Genomic DNA, 15,876 nt, shown 5'->3' with positions numbered 1-15,876 from the left:
AAAAAAATAAATAAAAAGAAGACTTACTACAATGAAAAGCCATAGTACCGAAAGACGAGGTAGTATTGGCATAAGGATGGATAAATAGATCAATGGTACAGAATTGAGAGTCTGAAAGGAGGTCCCCACATACATACCATCAATTGATTTTGACGAAATAGCCAAAGCAATTCAATGAAGGAAGAAAGTTTCCCAGTAGACAGTGCTGCAACAAGTGGGGGATATCTGTAGGAGAAAAAAATATTACAGACCACTCCCCAACCCCAACTTCAAAGCATATTATACAAAAATTAACTTGAGATGCGTCATAGGCCTAAAAGTGAAAACTAAAATTCTAAAGCTTTTAGAAGAAAACATAGGAAAATATCTTTGTAATCTGGGGGTGGAGGAATGGGAGGTTGAAAAACATTTTTTAGGTAGGACACAAAAAGCACTAACCAGGTGTGAAGGCTGCTTATGATTCTCTCTCTTCCTTTCCCTCTGCCCACCCCCACTTGCACATGTGTGCGTGTGAGGGCTCTCTCTCTCTCAAACAAAAAAAGAGTTAAGAGAAATGAAGACATGTTCATACAACAACTTGTACACAAATGTTCATAGCAGCATTATTCATAATAGCCAAAAAGTGGAAACCATCCAAAGGTCCATCATCTGATGAACTGATAGCAAAACATGACATGTCCTTACAATACTGTTATTCAGCCATGAAAAGGAACTAAGTACTGATGCATGGTATAACATGGGTGAACCTTGAGAACATTATGCTAAATTAAAGAAGCCAGCCACAAAAGGTGACGTGATAATATTCTTCCATTTACGTGAAATATACAGAATAGGAAAATCTATAGAGACAGAAAGTACATTAGTTGTTGCCAAGGGATGGGACAAGGGGGGCAAAATTGAGACTAACGGCTAATAGCACAGGGTTTCTTTATGGGGAGATGGAAATGTTCTGCAATTAGATGATGGTGATGTTTGTAAAACATGGTGAACAGGGGCGACTGGGTGGCTCAGTGGGTTAAGCGACTGCCTTCGGCCCAGGTCATGATCCTGGAGTCCCTGGATCGAGTCCCACATCGGACTCCCTGCTCAGCAGGGAGTCTGCTTCTCCCTCTGATCCTCCCCCCTCTCATGCTTTCTCTGTCTCATTCTCACTCTCAAATAAATAAATAAAATCTTTAAAATAAAATAAAATAAAAAATAAAACCTCATCGAGGGCACCTGGGTGGCTCAGTTGGTTAAGCGACTGCCTTCGGCTTAGGTCATGATCCTGGAGTCCCGGGATGGAGTCCCACATCGGGCTCCCTGCTCAGCAGGGAGTCTGCTTCTCCCTCTGACCCTCCTCCCTCTCACTCCCTCTCATGCTCTCTGTCTCTCGTTCTCTCTCTCACAAATAAATAAAATCTTAAAAAAAAAACATGGTGAACAGACTAAAAACCACTTAAATGTACACTTTAAAATGGTGAATTTTCTGGTATTTTATGGAATATGGAATTTTGTAATATTCATACATGAATTTATATGAGGATTATATTTCAATAAAACAAAAACTTTTCTTACATTTTATTATTGCTGAAATAGGATTAAGAGCACCTTCCTATTTCTTACCTAAGAGAGGTGTTGAAAGAATAAGGGAGGAATGGACATGAAGCAGCTGAATTTTCAGTGAAAACACAACAGAAACTTATTTTTCTTATTTTCCAGATGAAATATTTGAGCAATGTATTCAGCAAAAGTAATAAATTTCCAATTTTACATTTACAAGATCTGCTCCCCCCTTTTCTTTAATGGTGTTTCTCATCCTTGTCCTTAATTTCTGAAGTCAAAACTCGCTTGAAATCTTCCTGAGTTTGCAAATAACTGTAAGTTTATCTAAGGCAGTCTACCTTGGCACCATCTCCAATTGTTCTCGAACTATAAACAGAAAGGTGAAGGAGATTTGTAAGATAAAATTAAAAGCCACTAGAGGGCACTGTACCCCTTGTGGTTTGCAGTTAAGGATTTCTGCGCAGAAATCCTTTTTTATCTTAAAGTTATTATACTGAAGCCGGGATTGCTGTTTATTCACCTGGTCAAACCATTCATTATCTGGGTGGCCTTAGGAAAGTCTTTCAGCTTCTCTGGGTTTCAGCTTACACATCTGCAAAATGTGTGGGTTTGGCTATGCTGTTTCCAAGTTCCTGTCAACTCTAAAATTCCTGTTTTGTACTGCCTTAAAGGCAAGATAAAATCTGGCAAAATAGTTAAAGAGTTGTACCTGTTTTATTTTATCACTTTCTCCAGCTCGCTCAAACTGATTCCTCTTTCCCCCTTCCCTGTTTCTGTTTTTCCAGCTTTGACCTTTCCCTCTTAAGCACCATTTACTGACAACTTCTAATATGATATATAAACATTCTCAGAGCACTTGCCAAATTTTGTTTTGATTCTCACAAAAAAGTGGGCTTATAAGTATTATCTCCGGTGTACCTGGTGAGGAAACAGCAGGCCTGGAAGATTTCGGTGAATTGCCCACAGTAACAAAACCAGTCAGCTCTAGGACCTGGCCTTCAAACTCCAAAGCCTGTACTCCTCATGACAATATTCCCTGTTAATGGGAACCACTTTTGTGGGGCCTGAAGTATCCACATTTATGCTGGCAGGATTAGCTTTTACCACTGCTGTAACAAATTACCACAAACAGTGGCTTAAAACAACATAAATTTATGATCTTTCTGTTCCCTAAGCCTGAAGTCCAAAACAGACCTCACTGGGGTAAAATCAAGGTGTCAAGGGGAGTTTTGTTCCCTTCTGGAGGTTCTACATGAGAATTTGTTTCCCTGCATTTCTCAGCTTCTAGAAGCCACCTGCATTCCCTGGCTGCCAAACCCTTTCTTCCAACTTCAAAGCCAGCAATAGCAAATCTTTCTCACACTGTATCACTCTGACCTCTCTGCCTCCCTCTTCCACTTTTCCTTTTTTAAAGATTTTATTTATTTACCTGAGAGAGAGAGAGAGAGAGCACGAGCAGGAGGAGGGGCAGAGGGAGAGGGGGAAGCAGACTCCCCACTGAGCAGGGAGCCCAACATGGGGACCCTGAGATCATGACCTGAGCCAAAGGCAGACGCTTAGACTGAGCCATCCAGGGCACCCCTTCACTCTTCCACTTTTAAGAATGCTTTTAATTACATTGGGTCCAGACAATCCAGGATAATCTCCTTATTTTAAGGTCAGCTGACTAGCAAATTTAATTCCCTCTGCATCCCTAATTCCCTTTTGTCCTGTAATATAACATATTCACAGGTTCCAACGGTTAGAACATGAACATCTTGAGGGGGTTGCTTATTCTGACTACCATGTTGTCCATCTTTAGGAAAAAATATAAAGTTACAATTACAAAATCAGATATGATCCTATGAACACATATAGTAAACTTCATTAAATTCATGGAAAATCTGTTTCTCATTTATTTTTTTAAAATTTTATTTATTTATTTGACAGAGCGAGAGGGAGAGAGCCCAAGCAGCGGGGAGCCACAAAGGGAGAGGGAGAAGCAGACTCTCCGCTGAGCAGGGAGCCGGACGTGGGGCTTGATCCCAGGACCCTGGGGTCATGACCTGAGCTGAAGGCAGCCGCTTAACCGACTGAGCCACCCAGGCGCCCCTGTTTCTCATTTATTTATTCAGTTTTTTTATTGAGGTAAATTCATATAACATAAAGTTAACCATTTTAAAGTATACATTTCAGTGGTATTTAATACATTCACAGTGTTGCACAACTAGCACCTATATCAAGTTCTAAATCATTTTCATTACTCCAAAGAAAACTCCATACCCATTAAGCAATCATTCCCTTTCCCCCTACCCTTCAGACCCTGGCAATCACTAAATCTCCTTTCTATCTCTACAGATTTACCTATTCTGGATATTTCATAAAATGGAAACATATAACTTGTGACCTTTTGTGCCTTGCTACTTTCACTTAAAATATTTGGATACATGCCTTAGCATGTATCCGTACTCCATTCTTGTTTATGGCTGAATACTATTCCATTGTATGGCTATACCATATTTGTTCAGTGATGGTATTCAATGATGGGTGGTGAATTGTTTCCCACTTTTCACTGTTATGAATAGTGCTGCTATGAACATTCCTGTATAAGTATTTGTTTGAATACTTGTTTTCAGTTCTTTGGATATATACATAGAAGGGGGGTCATATGGTAATTCTCTAACTTTTTGAGGAACCACCAGATTGTTTTCTACAGTGTCTATACCATTTTCTATCCCCACCCGCAATGTATGAGGTTTCAAATTTCTTCACATTCTTGCCAGTACTTATTTTCTTTTTTAAAAAAATTACTATTTTAGCCATCCTAGTGGGTGTGAAATGGCATCTTGTAGTTTTGATTTGCATGTCTCTATTGATTAATAATGTTGAGTATCTTGTCATGTGTTTGTTGGCCATTTACATATTTTCTTTGGAAAATGTCTATTCAAGTCCTTCGCTCATTTTTTAACCAGGCTGTCTTTTTGTTATTGCATTGTAAGTGTTCTTTATGTACTCTGGATATTAGACCCTATAATTAGCAAATATTTTCTTCCATTCTGTAGGTGGTTGTCTTTTCACTTTTTAAAAAAAGATTTTATTTTAGGGGCGCCTGGGTGGCTCAGTCATTAAGCGTCTGCCTTCGGCTCAGGTCATGATTCCAGGTCCTGGGATCGAGCCCCGCATCGGGCTCCCTGCTCCGTGGGAAGCCTGCTTCTCCCACTCCCCCTGCTTGTGTTCCCTCTCTCGCTGTGTCTCTGTCTCTGTCAAATAAATAAATAAAATCTTTAAAAAAAAAAAAAGATTTTATTTTATTTTCAAGATTTTAATATTTATTTATTTATTTATTTTAGAGAGAGAGAGTGAGCATGAGCAGGAGGGGCAGAGGGAGAGGGAGAGAGAGAATCTCGAGCAGACTCCATGCTGAGCAGAGCCCAACGTGGGGCTTGATTTCATGACCTTGAGCTGAAACCAAGAGTCAGACCCTTAACTGACTGGGCCACCCAGGTGCCCCAAAGATTTTATTATTTTTAAGTAATTTTTAAGTAATCTCTACACCCAACATGGGGCTCGAACTTCAACTCAGAGATCAAGAGTCGCATACTCCACCGACTGAGCCAGCTAAGTGTCCCTTTTACTTTCTTGATAATTATCCTTTGATGCACAAAAGCTTTTAATTTTTATGAAACCCAGTTTACATACTTTTTCTTTTGTTGCTCCTCTTTTGGTGTTGTATCTAAGAGTCCATTGCCAAATCCAAGACCATTACAACTTACCCGTTCTCTTCTAAGAATTTTATAGTTTAGCCCTTACTTTTAGGTTGTTGGATAATCCATTTTGAGTTGATTTTTGTATATGCTTTGAAGTAGGGATGCAACTTCATTCTTTTACATATGGATATCCAGTTGTCTCAGCACAAATTGTTGAAGAGACTTTCTTTTCCAATTGAATGGTCTTGGGACCCTTTTAGAAAATCAGTTGGCCATATATATATATATTTTTAAAGATTATTTATTTATTTGACAGAGAGAGACACAGTGAGAGCAGGAACACAAGCAGGGGGAGTGGGAGAGGGAGAAGCAGGCTTCCTGCTGAGCAGGGAGCCCGATGTGGGACTCGATCCCAGGACCCTGGGATCATGACCTGAGCCGAAGGCAGACGCTTAATGACTGAGCCACCCAGGCGCCCCAGTTGGCCATATATTTATGAGATTATTTCTGGACGCTCAATTCCATTCTATTTGTCTATACATTTGTCCTTATGATGGTATCACACTGTTTTGATCACTGTAGCTTTGTAATAAGTTTTGTAATAAGGAAGTGTGAGTTCTCCGACTTTGTTCTTTTTCAATAATTTTATGACTAATTGGGGCCCTGTGCAATTCCATACAAATTTGCAGGTCATATTTTCCACTTCTGCAAAAATTCTGTTGGAATTTTAATAGGGATTGCATTGAATCTGTAGATCATACTGAGTAGTATTGCCATCTTAACAATATTAAGTCTTTCTATCCATGAACATGGATGTCTTTCCATTTATTTAGGTCTTCTTTAATTTTTTTCAGCAGCATTTTGTCGTTTTCAATGTATAGGTCTACTAACTTAATGTTGTTAAGGAATTTGGCCTCATCTAAAGAGAGGTCTGGCCTTTATCCAAGCTCCTGGGAGGTGACTTCTTAAAGCCTTGCAACTTCCCAAGTGATAGAAGAGTGTCTGTAATTCATGGTAGGTTCCTGGAGATCAACCCCAATAGTTTATGCTAATAAAACAACTCAGGGTGAGGGCTGGCAATGCCAGAAAGACCAACCATGCGATTGGAGAAGTAGGGCTTTGTGTCACATGGTAATAGCCCAACTACTGGGGTGGAGGTAGGTAGGGACTAGAGATTTGAGTTCCATCACCTGGGTGATGATTCATGTCAAGGAATGAAGCCTCAAAAGATGCTGGATACCAGGACTGGAGTGACTTTCTGTGATTGGCAAAACTCTTTCAACATTGTTACACATCATAGCTGGGAGAGAGGATTAGAATGTTGAGTTCAGACCCCTTCCAGATTCTGCCCTATGCTATTCTTCTCTTGCCTGATTTCAATTTATCCTTAACCTGTGATAAACATGACCTTGAGTATAACTTCCAATGAGTTCTGTGAGTCTTGCTAGCAAATTAGTGAGCCTGAGGGTGGTTTTGGGAACCTCCAATTTGTGGCCAGATGGTCTAAAGTGAGGGTGGCCCTGGGGACCCTCAAACTTACATACAGTCTAAAGCAAGGGCAGTTTGGGGGCACTGTTTCTTCAGAGTGTACTGTTGCCTAAATGCTTTGCAAACTCCTTAAATATAGCCCTAGGTATTTTAATCTTCTGGATGCTGTTGTAAATGAAATTGTTTTCTTAATTTCTTTTTCTCTTTGTTGTTAACAAATACTTATTCAGCACTTGCTATATGCTAGGCTCTGTCCCAGTGCTTCACAAACACTAGTTTTATTTCCCTAACAACCCTAATTAGGTGCTTTGGTTTTTGAAAACTGGGCAGTCTGGCTCCTGAGTCCATATTCTGAACCCATTACACTGCTGCTTTACAACACTTCTTTGAGAAATTTCCTGGGAATCACTCTATCCTCTCTCTTCCCACTGCCATTATAAATTCACCCCTGAACAAGAGCCTCCCACTCTGTCTCCCTAACTCAACTGTCTACAGTCAACCCTGAATGCTGCTGCCACCCTAACAATCCTAAAGCATCAGTGTTCAAGTCCTGGCCACCACAATGACATGAAGATCTTTCCTACTCTGCATTTATCAAAGGCAAAAACAATTGTTGCTCATAAGCAGTTCTTGGCTGTATATTCTACACCGTCTTCTGCTAACACTTTGAACTGTTACTGAAAAGTTTGCTGTGAAACAGAGGAAGAGTGGGTGAGAGGAAAGCACTTGGGACCTCTCAGAACCAGATCCCCCAAACGCCACTCCTCAGTCTGTTTCTTCATTTGCAAAACAAAATCTTAAGGCCAACTCATAGGATTGTTTTGAGAATTAAGTGTGTGTGGTAGGGGGTGGGAGTGGAGCGGTTGGACAAGGTCCCAGAATGCAGCGAATGCTTAACAAATGTTGGCTCTTTTGTACCTCAGCCTCCCCAAAGAAAGTGTAATTTCTTGGAAGGCAGGGGCCTTGATTTATACCTTTTGGGTATTTCTTAAAAGTCAACATTTTTAAAAATGACTCTAACTGATATGCTCTGGTCTCTGGACTTGCTCAAGACATCAGTGGCTTTTACGACAAAATCAGGCTCTGGAGTCTGATTTCAAAGGCTGGCTACTGTTAGCTGTGTGACCCGTGGAAAATTGCTTAATCTCTCTGAGCCTCAGGTGCTTTACTTGTAAAATGTAGTACCCACTGCACAGGGTCACGAGGATTCAGGTGAAGTACTGAGCACATAATCAGTCCACTAGCTGCAATTATATCCTGTCCCGAACATTCAGGGTCCATGAAAACTTGGCCTCTGCATTCTCGTTTCTCCATGTTTCCAACATACACACCTCCCTAGGGACCAGTCTCACCACCCTCTGACCTGCTCTTCTTTCCCGACTTCTGTTTAACACCCAGCATTCATCAAATGCCACAGGAGAGGCTCTGAGTCAGGCCCCCGGGAGTACGCCCCATTCCTCCTTGGGGGCTTTTCCCTTTTCTCTGCCAGAGGCTGAGAGGGAGGCCGGCGCCGATGTCCCGCGCACGCGTACTTCACGCGAGGATGCGGGTACTCGTGGCCGGGCACGGCGTCGGTGCCCCCCGCCTGGTGGGGCCAGACAGGTGACCGCTCGCACTTGGGGGGAGGGGGCGGCGCCGGGCGGGCCGGCTCCGCCCCCGCGCGCAAGCTCCGGCCGGGCAGCGTTTAAGGCAGCGGCGCCCACCCCGCACACACGGTGTGGAGCGTTCCCACGACGTGGGAGCCGCGTGCGGCCGACGGGAGCCCCGCCCCGCGCAGCCGCGTCACGTACACGCTTGGCGGCGCGAGCCGCGCAAACGGTTAGTTGGGTAGCGGCCGGCGGTGGCGCTGGGCGAGGACTCCGCGGTGCCCCTGCCAACCTGGTGGGTGGGAGGGAGCCTGGACGGGGGCGGGGGGGGACGCAGACCTGGGTCTTGAGGGAGGGAGGCTGCCCGCTAGGGCCGCCCCGGAGCCGGGAGCGGGAGATCCGGACAGGTGTGCCGGCCACCGGCCGGAGAGACGAGGTAGTGGTGACCTGGGGGAAATCGCTTCATCTCTACTGGGGATGCTTTTGTTCTGGAAGAAAAATGACCTCGGCTGTAAAATCAAATAGGGATGACTAACCTCATACCTCAAGGCTCTCTTGGCCAGATTTTGGCTCTGCGGCAGGTGATTTGGGCGGGAGGTTTTGTTTTTTTTTTCTTTTTGGCGTTGTGGTATGCCACCTTTAACCTTCGAATTTTTTTTTCTTTTAAAGATTTTATTTATTTGACAGAGAGAGACACAGTGAGAGAGGGAACACAAGCAGGGGGAGTGGGAGGGAGAAGCAGGCTTCCTGCCGAGCAGGGAGCCCGATGTGGGGCTCGATCCCAGGAGCCTGGGACCATGACCTGAGCTGAAGGCAGACGCTTAACGGCTGAGCCACCCAGGCGCCCCCCCCCTTTTTTTTTTTTTAAAGATTTTATTTATTAGAGAGAGCGAGCATGAGCGGGAAGAAAGGGCAGAGGGAGAGGGAGAAGCAGGCTCCCTGCTCAAGGGGGTGGGGTCTGAATTCCAGGACTCGGGATCATGACCTGAGCTGAAGCCAGACGCTTAACTGAGCCACCCAGATGCCCCTTTAACCTTATAATCTTTAAAGTCTTTATTTGGGCCTTTTTTTTTTCTTTTTAAAGTAATGTTCACCCCCAAAGTGGGGTTTGAACTTACCACCCTAAGAGTCACATGCTCCAGACTGAGCCAATCAGGCACCCCTGTTTGGTCCTCTTTTAATTTATCCTGACAAACTGAATTCTCCCCTGTTCTTGATTCTCTGTGACTTTACTCTGTCCATGGAAATTCCCTTTTCTTCTCAAATCCTACCCATCCTGTTCTCCATTGTAATTTCTGTATTATGTGAACCTTTACTCTGGTTGTATTTTTGCTTACTTTCTCCTTATCGTAAGTTTCGTTAAGGTAGTAACTATCTTAGTAGTTCCCATAGCACGTAGTTGAACGGAGTATGTCTTGAGCAACTTTTTGGGTAACTACTATGACCCAGGGAGTACTTTTTTCTTGTGGATCCAGTTACATTAGTTAAATTAGCCCGAAATATTGTCTGGAGTGAACCACTCTAAGATGCAGGCCTTTGTCATATCAATTGCAATAACCTGTTGGGAGTCCTTTGACCCTCAGGTTTGGGTTGCTTTACCTACAAATTAGAAATGCACATGTTTACCTCCCTCTGTTGTGATTGCAACATACTGATGGTTGTAGTTTATGATGTAGAAAACAGAGAATATGGCAGGGGAGCAGATTAATAATTTACTGTTGGCTTTTTAGGAAAGTGAAATAGATTGTTGAAATTATTGTTAAGTGTACTTTAAAGGAAGTGATTTTTATCTTAACGACAGTATATTCTATGGCTTATATTGTCAGCATTTTAAAACTCTTAGGTTTAACCTGTAATTGTATTTTGAGGTAACAAAATTTCCTTATTGACATTTTTTAAATTTATTCATTTGAGAGAGAGAGTGTGTGATCCAGAGCATGAGCAGGGGGGGAGGGTCAGAGGGTAGAGGGAGAAGCAGACTCCGCACTGACCATGGAACCCAACTCAGGGCTCGATCCCAGGACTCCAGGATCATGACCTGAGCCAAAGGCAGAGGCTTAACCAACTCAGCCGCCCAGGCACACCGTCCTTTTCTTCTTTTAAAGATTGATTTAGAGAGAGCGCACACATGGTGGGTAGGGGGCTGGGGGGGAGGGGCAGGGGAGAGGGAGAGAAAATCTCAAGCAGATTCCCCTCTGAGCATGGAGCCCACTGTGGGGCTTGATCTCACAACCCTGAGATCATGACCTGAGCTGAAATCGAGTCGGTCACTCAACCAACTGAGCCACCCAGGCACCACCAATAATCAGTTTATTAGTGTTTGGTGGATTATTAGTTCCTCTACAAAAACAAAATAACTTCATTCCTTCTTTGAAGCAGTGGGCTCAGATGTAGCATAACGATGTTCAGACTCATTCATGGACTATTAAGGATGTGTACAAAAAACTAGGAGACAAATTTAAGGGTCTTATTTTGGGATGAGAACCTTCAGAGTGATGAATAAAACTTTAAACTAAAATTTTAGTCTGTGGTCTTTAGTTACCAAAACCTATCATTCATTTTTTCATAGAACTATAAACTATAAAACTATTTCAAAAAACTATGAAGCTAATTATAGTGCTAAATCTTTTGTGAGTACAATTTTTTTTTTTCCAGGAAAGGAAAACAACTTTCTTTGCTGGCTTCCTCTTTGTGATGCATTTTCCCAACTTGGCCTCAAAAGAACTGTGTGAAATGGATGCTAGCAGTGGTATATTAGCATTTCTATTCAAAAGGAGTAATGTAGATGACCACAACCCTAACTACATATTTGTTATTTTTAAAAGAGCCAGCACAGGGGCGCCTGGGTGGCTCAGATGGTTAGGTGTCCAACTCTTGATTTCATCTTCAGTCATGATCTCAGGGTTGTGAGATCGAGCCCTCCATTGGGCTCTATGGTCAGCAAGGAGTTTGCTTGAGACTCTCTCTCTCCCTCTTCCCCTCCCCCAGCTTATGTGTACTCTCTTTCTCTAAAAAATAAATAAATAAATCTTAAAAAAAAAAAAAGAGCCAGTACATTTCTGCTTCAAATTCTGGAATAAAATTGGTTTGCATTAATTAAAATAGTATATTTAGCTTTTGATTTGGAGAGTCTACTTTGGATTGCTGCAGAAAATAGTATTTATAAATTGTATTCTAGATTGTAATCTGGAATTCTAAGCAAAACTCTCCTGTATAGTGTAGAAGACTACTCAGAGCCTAATGTCCTTTTTAAAATGTGAAAAAAAAAGGGGGGGGCAGTCTGTATTTAGAAATCGTGCCAAAATAAATTCAAATAACAACAAAAAAACCCCACAGGAATTTGTTAATTTGGCAGAACTGTGTTGAGCTCATGTCTGGGTTGTGATTTTTTTTTTTTTAAGATTTTATTTATTTATTTGACAGAGAGACACAGCCAGAGAGGGAACACAGCAAGGGGAGTGGGAAAGGGAGAAGCAGGCTTCCTGCGGAGCAGGGAGCCCGATGCAGGACTCGATCCCAGGACCCTGGGGTCATGACCTGAGCCAAAGGCAGATGCTTAACGACTGAGCCACCCAGGCTCCCCTGGGTTGTGAATTTTTTTAATCCATAGTTTTGCTTTAGGGTCCTCAAATTTATTCACTTTTTCTCTCTGAATCTGTTTTAAGACACTTAAATATAATTATGACACTGGAGTAAAGTTTTTAGTGCAAGACAATGTTACTATTAAGACTGTGACGAATCAGTTCTTAGTGACCCAAAAACTATGACTTTTAAAAAACAAATGGTGAGACATCATAATTGGCAAGGAAGCTCAAAGTTTAATCACATCCAGCATGTATTCTATTAGCTATCCCAAGTGAACCAAAATGTATCAAGCAGCTCTATAGTGATTGTGTATGTAAATTTAAGCATAAATATTCATGGAGCGACTGGCTGGCTCAGTCGGTAGAGCATGTGACTCTTGATCTCAGGGTTGTAAGTTTGTGCCCTATGTTGTACGTAGAGGTTGCTTAAAAATAAAATCTTTTTTAAAAAAATTATAAGTATTCTGAAATTAATTAACCTTGTCTTTTTGACTTTTAATTCAGAGGAAAAACTTGTAAAATTCATGCCCTGGAGCATTGCTATTTAATGTAGTCTTAGAACCCAGATTGTTTCCTTTGAACTAAGAGGTGTTACAATTTCTATAATTCAAACGGAAATTTTAGAAAACTTTGACTTGGAAATTTTTTAAATTTATTATTTATTTATATATTTGACAGGGATAGAGATAGCAAGAACAGGAACACAAGCAGGGGGAGGGAGAGAGGGAGAAGCAGGCTTCCTGCTAAGCAGGGAGCCTGATGTGGGGCTTGATCCCAGGACCCTAGGATCATGACCTGAGCCAAGGGCAGACATTTAACGACTGAGCCACCCAGGCACCCCGGAAATTTTTTTTTAAAGATTATTTATTAGAGAAAGAGAGCAAGAGGAGGAGCAGAGGAAGGGAGAGGGAGAGAGGGACTCTCAAGTAGACTCCTGCTAAGTGCAGAGCCCGATGCAGGACTTGATCTCACGACCCTGACATCATAACCTGAGCTGAAACCAAGAGTCAGACGCTCAACTGGTGCCCCTGACTTGGGAATATTTTTGTAATCCTACCTCTGGCATAGGTAGGTGAAATGCTCTAGGATAGGTGATCTTTAGTTTCAAATGGTAGTGTAGTTTTATGGAATTAAATTTTGCAAATTTTGTTTCATCTGTACCCTGAATTTAGAATGATCTCCACCCAGATGAGAATGGATGCCTCAGGACTTCTTTACCAATTCATCTTACACAGATTCCGTCTCTTACAAAAGTAAAGCTACCTCACTCATCCCAGTTCTTACTCTGGTGCACTGCCCCAGGGTATAAAAATCTTTGGGGAGCAATCCAAACAAAGAGAAAACACCAGGCTGCATAGCACCAGAGAGAGAAATACTGAAAGAAGCAGGACCCTATTTCACCCAGACACAAACTTCTACCTTCTCTGTCTTCTATCAATCTTAGAACTTGAAAGAGAGTAGGTTGTAATAGGAATGTTTATAAATTAACTGTTTTGAATTCAAATGAGGTCAGATCTTTTCTGATGATAAGGACTGGCCAGTTAGGTTATAGAGTGGCCATTTTCTTTCTTTCTTTCTTTTTTTAAGATTTTATTTATTTCACAGAGAGACACAGCAAGAGAGGGAGCACAGGGGGAGTGGGAGAGGGAGAAGCAGGCCTCCCGCCGAGCAGGGAGCCCAATGCGGGGCTCGATCCCAGGACCCTGGGACCATGACCTGAGCCGAAGGCAGACGCTTAACGACTGAGCCACCCAGGCGCCCCAGAGTGGCCATTTTCCATAAACAGAATGAATTAAGTGCCAAGGTTTTGACAATGATATATTTAAAGCATATATAACACAATGTACAATATGCCAGGAACTACAAATTTGCAACTATTAAACTTACACATTTTAGTAGTCAAGGTATAAAGGGTACATAGTTTCCAAAGTTCTCTTTGGGACAAAACAATTGAAGACCGCAGACTTGGGAGTCACTTGAACATACACTAGTTCCCTTCAAAGTAGATTTAGGATGTTAGGTTAAGAGACCACAGAATGATGTAAATTAGGACTTTAGATCATTGAGTATCTTGCTTGATTTTTTTTTCACCTCACATCAAATGTGAATCTTATAAAAGACTGTAGTTGTGAAAGAAAATTGATTTGGTAGCTGTCTAAAAAGACCCCCAGCAAAGGATATTATGGGATGCAATACTAAGCAAAAACTTAAATGATATCTGTGTTAACAAAATTATAGGCAGAGGTAAGAATAAATCCAGAAACCCTAAAGAGCAAGCAGGCTTGACATCCTTAAAGATAGTAAGAAAGCCAGTGTAGCTGGAGTGATATGAGCCACGGGGACGAAGGTAGGAAATAAAGTAAGGAAAATGATATAGGGCCTTTGTAGCATTTAAAAACTGGCTTTCCATTCTTTCCATTCTGTGACCATCCCAGGCTTCAGAAGCAGGTGTGTGAATTAGATCCAGGCAGTGAAGTCTTCCACAGTGACTAGCCCTGATTGAAACAAGCACTTACTAATTATGTTGCTAGAGTGAACATTCTGGGAATTTTGTTGCCTGGAAAGAAGCTAGGATTGTAAAAAAAAAAAAAAAAAAAGCAGCAGCAGCAGCTAGGATTGTTGTGGAGTGTGTAGGCTTGGAGTTACTGGCACTCATCTTGCTTCAGTGAGTTGTGGGCCTAAGAGTGGAAACAATGCAGAAGAAAGTAGAACTACAAAGAGGAAAATATTGCTGACCACATCATTTGGTCCTTGGAGCAGGCTGTGCCAAAGTCTGAACCCCCACATTAGATTTCTTGGTTACATGAACCTTAAGCATTTTATTTTTGTTCAAGTCAGAGTGGATTATGTATTTGGTCACTTGCCAACCTAATTAATATAAAGTAAGCAGAAGAAATGGAGTCATTGAATCAAACTGAAAAGGAGTAAATGGCCTGTGAGAAAGGAAGAAAATCGAGAGAGAAGTCAAAAAGAGCATTTAAGACTGCATTTTCAATGATTTGAACAATGGATGATGAATTAATGTTAAAGCAAGGACACATGAAGTTTGTCAAACAAGGCTGGTGAAAGTATCCAGCACAATAATTATCTGTCATCTGCCATCAAATTACAAATTCCTTGGGAGCAGGAACCATATTTTAATTAAATTGCCTTTAGTAAATTAAATGGAGTCACTCCAATGTTTGAATTGCATTTACTCTATGCTGTGCCTTGGATATGTGGGCTAGTAGTTGGGAGATAAGCCTGGGGCCAGGAGCAAAGGAAAGATAACCATAGCCCCCACATTAAGCCAGGGATCCTGGCAGAGGCTAAAGTCATCCAGGTCCTTAATGTTCCCTAGCTTCTGGGAGATGCATATTTCTTTCTGGAAGAAAGTGCCCTCAATTTGGGCCCTCAGGTTTCTCAGAGATTAAGGTCTACCACCTAAGCTCATAAACATTACCAAAAGAACAACATGGGAAAAATAATTTTTAAATATGGGAATGCTTCATGAATTTGTGTGCTATCCTTGTGCAGGGACAATGCTAATCTTCTCTATATCTTCCAAATTTAGTATATGTGCTGCTGAAGCGAGCACCAAATGGAAAAATTGAGAAACACATCATCATTGGGAGATTTCAACATACTTCTCTTCACTTATTGATACATGAAGCAGGAAATAGAAAACTGGTAAAGATTTAGAAGACTTGAATAAAAAGTTTGATCCAACAAATAAGCAATTCAAACCCAACAGCTAAAAAATGTACATTCAAACATACATGGAATATTTTCAGATATTAATGTACCAGCCCATAAATGCCAGTCTCATAAAATACCAAAGAATCAAATTGCACCAACCAGGTCATCTTACCACAATGTTGTTAATCGTAAGTCAATAAAACAAAACAAAATATTTCCTTTGAAGATTTAAAGAACTCTAAATAACTGGTCTGTGTCAAAGAAGAAATCACAATGGGAATTTTTAAAACAATAGTGGAAAAAACAATA

The 15,876-nt window shown here is 41.5% G+C and overlaps 1 non-coding gene across 1 annotated transcript; it reads right to left on the bottom strand.

Moving 5' to 3' along the window:
• Positions 1-15,360: 15,360 nt before the first annotated feature.
• LOC115936633 (U6 spliceosomal RNA) lies at positions 15,361-15,466 on the bottom strand. The gene has a single exon (XR_004072048.1). It is a non-coding gene; the product is annotated as a U6 spliceosomal RNA (small nuclear RNA).
• Positions 15,467-15,876: the final 410 nt, after the last annotated feature.

The sequence above is a fragment of the Leptonychotes weddellii genome, chromosome 4 (genome assembly GCF_054177405.1).
Source record: "Leptonychotes weddellii isolate Sample4059 chromosome 4, ASM5417740v2, whole genome shotgun sequence".
NCBI classification, from domain to species: domain Eukaryota; kingdom Metazoa; phylum Chordata; class Mammalia; order Carnivora; family Phocidae; genus Leptonychotes; species Leptonychotes weddellii.
Note: the sequence above shows the minus strand (reverse complement) of the source record. Positions and strands in the feature narration are given on the sequence as shown.